We start from the raw sequence: 6,000 nt of genomic DNA, 5'->3' as shown, positions 1-6,000 counted from the left end.
CATAGGCCATGATAGGCTTTGCCTTTATATCAACATAATATATTCAGGCCCAAGCCTGAGCATGACCGGACCTTCAGGCCTAGATCTTGAGCCCAAGCTCGATCCCCATATAAAGACCAAAGCCCAGCCAAGAAATTGATAATAAAATATTCATATTCTTTATTTAACAACAAAATCGATTTATTTATATCAAATTGACTTCAAAATTAAAAATTTTATTTATTTATTTATTTAAATTAAATATATTATTATCTATAAATTTCTACTTATTTTAAGTAAATCCTTTTCCTAAAAACTATTAATTAAAAAATTTACCTTTCACAAATTCATTTTTTCCTATACAATAATTTATCCTTTGCAAGCCACTGCAACGCAGGGGCCCTCTGCTGGTTAAACATGAAAACAATTTCTGAGGGTATATTTGAAAACTTTCATGACCCGGATGGGCTGCCTTTCAGTTTCAGCCCAGATGGTCGGGTTCATCTCACTACCCAGGAGCACATGTGAGTCAACATCTAGTATGGAGCATCTTGTGATAACGTTTTAACTCCAGAAAATTAACCAAAAAGGAGAAGTAGAAATTATACTGAAACAGATGCATAGCAACACTATGGCAGGCAAAACTAGAATTTAGAAACTAATACAAACGAGAAGCACTTCTGTTAAAAAATGGAATTGATTGAAAGGGTTCCATCATGTGGAAGGAAGACCAATTGATCAATTGATGGCAGTAACTATAACACTCATGAAGATACTAAAACAACAAAAAGGTCGAACGATGCCGATGTGGATTTTGATATTGAGGAAAAGATTCGATGTCACATACCTGTGATAGGTCAGGCTCTAGGAAAACAAAGAGAAGGATCAAGACTAGTGCAGCAACCTCAAGATATCTGGGGATAAGGTTCTGAAATTGATACATGATGACAATGATGCTGATACGAGCTACAGGCCTCGCACATGAACACAATGACAAGATAATGCTCATAGCCTCATACTAGGCCATGGAAGCACCTTCAACGCAAAGAAGACAATTTCCTAAGACAACCAACGAGTGCCTCTTGCTGGATAACTACAACCACGCTTTTGTATGGTCCAACCGTCCAATAATGAAGGAAACAAGAAAATGTAAGTATTATAATGAAAATGAAGGCAAGAAAACAGCATACTCCTTGTAGGAAATGGATCAAGCTTTTAACTGGCCTAGGATATCTGCAAAATGAGATGCTGGTTGAGCCTTGCTCATCCAAAAAAATCCAATGTAGTAGCCCAATTTGCCAGAATAAGACTTCAAAATTAAAATACAGCACAGGAGAGTGCAGATCTTTTATTCTAGCAATGTTTTTTTAACGTCCCCAGTCCCACTCCCACCAGTTCAGGCTTTTGAATTGACTTGCCAACTCGGAACCCAATTGATGAAGGGAAATTTGGCCCGACCTCGCGATCGCCCGACACATGGCAAAGGCAAGCAGCTCGGGACAGTAGAACACCCAAAGCGAACATCGGAAGCAAGTCCAAACTCACTACCGAGCCCGAACTCCAGACCGCTGTACTTAGTCCGAGCTCCCTAAAACCCGAGCTCCCTAAGTCCTAGCTCGGTCCTAGGAGCCTGAGCTCCCTAAAGAACCCAAGCTCCCTAAACCTGAGCTCCCTAAAACCCGAGCTCCCTAAGTCCTAGCTCGGTCCTAGGAGCCCGAGCTCCCTAAAGAACCCGAGCTCCCTAAACCTGAGCTTCCTAAAATCCGAGCTCCCTACTAGAAGCCCGAGCTCCCTAATAAGAGCGAGCTCCCTATCAAAGGTCCAAGCTCCCTAGAACTGAGCTTCCTAAATCCGAGCTCCCTACTAGGAGCCTGAGCTCCCTGATAAGAGCGAGCTCCCTCCTAAGAACCTGAGCTCCCTGCGAGGAGCACGAACTGTACTGGGCCCCAAGCCTCACAAAGCTGACCCGAGCTGACCCGTAGCAGCTCGGAACACTCCAAACCGAACTCAAGGCACCTCGCTCGCCACTCCAACACTTTACTTCCAAAGCACCAGGCCGGCCAGACGTACTCGATACCAAGGACGTCTTTATCCAAGGGCGGCGTACCTGACTGATTTGGGATCTGACGCCTGACAAACGCATTTCAAACGGCTTCCTGCCACTGCCACCTGCAACCGTCGTCACTAGCCGCAGAGACGGCTCCGACAAAAGGAACAGTGGCGGTTCTGTCCGACCAGAGGAAATGACACCCGAACTGGCAGGAGTTCAGAAGTAATCATGCCCAACCTGACGAAGGCCTGGAAGTGAGTGCGCGAGGTGGTTATAAAAGGCTTCTACCCCCCCAGGGATGAGGTATGCTAACTTTCGCGCTATCTGGTTATTCTTGCCTTTGAAGGATTCTAACTTGAGCTTCGGAGCCCTTACGCTGGGTTCTCCCCGGAGCTTCTCTTCTCCTCCCGTTTCAGGTCCCTGTTACTCATTTCAGAGGCAAGATCATCAACAGCTAAGACCGGCCAGATTGTGCATCATCAATTGGCGCCGTCTGTGGAAAAACGCTTCAAAAAGCCTCCCTCCAAAACTTTCATACCCTTTCCTTCTTCTCTGAAAAACTCATTACTTATGGCCTCATCCAGCAATGCCGGACGCGGCACAGAGACAAACACCACCGGGGAACAGCTCCAAGTCCCCGTAGTGTGTGTTGGGCAGTTCACCATCCCCCTCACGGTGGATGGAATCCCCAACCTGACTGCGCCACAAACGGTGGCACCTGTAAGCCTGCCCTCCGCAAACATCTCCTTCCCTCTTCCCATCGAGACTACCTTCACTGAATCGACCGCCGTCCCCTTGGCAGCTAGCCAAAATCGGTTGGACGACTTAATGCAATGCATGCGGGCAATGCAAGCCCAGATGCAGTAGTTCCAGCAACACCAGCTTCACCAACACCAAGTGTTGCACAACCTCTCCCAATACCACTATCAGCAGCAGTTTCCCCAACTGACACCGAACCAACCACTGCTTCCACCTCGCCACCCTGCCCCGAAGCCAGTAAAGGCCTCTCCGCAGGATGGGCGCCTTCACCAAGGAAAGGCCTCCAGGCCCCAGAATCCCCCAAACAGCCAGGCCTCGTCCCCAGGCCGGAGAGAAAGAAAGGTCATCCCCGCCTCGCGGCTCGCAGGCGGATCAGGAACCTCGCCCGCGAGGTCAGCACCTCAGGTCTCAAAACCGGAGTCCCCACTAGTGGGAAACCGATTCGGCGCACTGGCAGCAGCGGACTACCAGAACTTCGAGCCCATTGAGCTCGGCAACACGGAGGCCAGCAGCGCCAGCACAAGGCCCACTCAACAGCGAAGACGCCGTCGAAGTCGACGAACCGCCACCCGCGTCTTATCCGAGCTCAGAGGCAAAGGCGAGACGAGCTCGGACGAGTTCGTGCAGGTCTTCACTGCACACTTTGTTACCAGCAAACGGTGCCCCAGAGCAGAGGAAAGCATCTTCGGAATACGGGGCTACATCAAACGATTCAACGAGGCATGCTTACAGATACCTCGGTTAGACCCCGCGGTACAGCTTGCCGCAGCAAAAAGAGGGGTGACGCACAAGGAATTCAAGTGGCACATGGTAGCTAACCAACCCGCGACCGTGGCCGAGTTCCTCAAGCTCGCGGACAAGTTCACGAGGACGGAGGAGGAAATCAACCAAAGAACCGAGGGCGGAAACGAGAAAAGAAAGAGGGACGGCGAGCCCTCTAGCTCGGCCGACCGAAAAAACCCGGCCCGAGACCCGAAACCGAACCAGTCATTCCGAGCTCCCCTGCCAGCTCGGACGGATTACACGCCACTGAACACAAGGCGGACCGAGATCCTAATGACGATCAAGGACGCCCCCTTCGTGAAATGGCCACCTCGCCTAAAGGGAAATCCGAACGAAAGAAACAAGAATTTGTATTGTAGTTTCCATAGGGACCACGGTCACAGTACCGAGCTATGTAATAACCTCCGAGACGAGATAGAGGGGTTCATCCGTCGCGGATACTTAACAAACTTTGTACAGCACAACAATAATAGCAATAAAGCGGATCAGCCGGGCGAACACTTAAAAGATGCTCCGGAGACTAGTAGCAGGCCTGCCGAACCGATGCAGCGACAGCCTCCGGCAGAAAGGCCAGTTCGGGGAACCATCCATGTAATTGTGGGAGGTTCAGTGGTGGCGGGGTGCACATCAGTGGCAGCTCGGACCTCAGTTCGCGAAGTGGTCCTCGAGGAACGGAACCCCCCGAAGAGGCCGAAGACCGAGGAGCCGATCCTCTTCACAGAAGTCGACGCGCGGGGAGTTCGCTACCCTCACGACGACACACTCGTCATTAAACTCAGGATCAGCGACTTCGAAGTTAGGCGCGTGCTCGTAGATTCAGGCAGCTCGGCAGACATCCTATTCAAGTCGGCATTTGATCGGCTACAGCTGCCAAGGAGCGAACTAAAACCTGCAAGCACTCCCCTGGTGGGCTTCAGCGGGGAGGAAGTCAGGCCCCTTGGAAAGATAACGGTGCCCGTGGAAGTCGGCACATGGCCTTGTGCGGTCAGACTCAACCACGATTTTCTGGTGGTCGCGACCCCCTCCCCATACAACGCCATAATAGGACGGTCAATCACGCATATCCTGCGGGCGGTGGTCTTTACCTATTATTTGGCAATGAAGTTCCCTACGGATTTCAGTGTGGGGGTAGTGCGGGGCGACCAGCTTGAGTCCCGCAAGTGCTACGTCGCCGCCCTAAAGGGCAAGTCCAAGCCGGCCGACGACTTCGACCTGGAGCGGCCTACGGAGCAAGGCGAAGAACGAGCCTCGCCGACAGAAGAGACAATCGCGATCCCGACCTCACCTACGGACCCATCTCGCGCACTCCAGATTGGTGCTTCTGTCAAGGAACCCCTACGGACCGAACTGGTAAGCTTTTTACTCCAAAATTTAGATATTTTTGCATGGTCCGCGGCCGATATGCCCGGTATTGACCCTAGTCTTATAACTCACAAACTTAACACTGACCCTTTAGTCAGACCCGTTAGACAGAAGAAACGGAACTTAACCCCGGAGCGCTGGAAAGTGGTCGACGAGGAAGCCAAAAAGCTCCTCGCAGCAGACTTCATAAGGGAAGTCCATTACCCGAGCTGGGTGGCCAACCCTGTGCTGGTGAAAAAGGCGAACGGCAAGTGGCGCATGTGCGTCGACTACACCGACCTGAACCGAGCTTGCCCGAAAGACTGCTTCCCCCTTCCTAGGATCGACCGCCTAGTGGACACGACCTCGGGACATGAATTGCTAAGTTTCCTGGATGCCTACTCAGGCTACAACCAAATCCGGATGGACCAGGCCGACGAGGAAAAAACCAGCTTCATAACCGAGTTCGGTATATACTGTTACAAGGTCATGCCCTTCGGGTTAAAAAACGTCGGGGTGACCTTCCAAAGACTTGTAAATAGGCTGTTTCGGCCCCTGATCGGCACAAAGATAGAGTGCTATGTAGACGACATGGTCATCAAAACATAGTTTTCACAAGAATTAATACAAGACTTAGATTCTGTCTTCCAAATCCTGCGTCAGTATAACATGAAATTAAACCCCAACAAATGTGTCTTTGGCGTCACCTCGGGCAAGTTCCTCGGCTACGTTGTCAATCGACGTGGCATCGAGGCCAACCCAGACAAAATACAAGCCATCCTAGATATGAGACCACCTCGGAAAATAAAAGAAGTCCAAAGGCTAAACAGCCGCATAGCCGCCTTAAGCCGCTTCATGTCCAAATCGGCAGACCGCTGCCTACCCTTCTTCAAAGCGATCAAAGGCAAACGGTTCGAATGGACCCAAGACTGTCAGCTCGCGTTTGACGAGCTAAAAGGCTACCTCGCCAAAGTGCCAACCTTAGCTCGGCCCGAGGAAGGCAAAGTCTTAGAGCTATACCTCTCGGCCAGCGACGAGGTGATCAGTTCGGTACTAGTAAAGGAGGCAGACCGGGTCCAACGACCCAT

Source organism: Nelumbo nucifera, chromosome 6, assembly GCF_055504915.1.
Source record: "Nelumbo nucifera cultivar China Antique chromosome 6, China Antique-T2T, whole genome shotgun sequence".
NCBI classification, from domain to species: Eukaryota; Viridiplantae; Streptophyta; class Magnoliopsida; order Proteales; family Nelumbonaceae; genus Nelumbo; species Nelumbo nucifera.
This window is presented reverse-complemented; position numbering follows the sequence as displayed.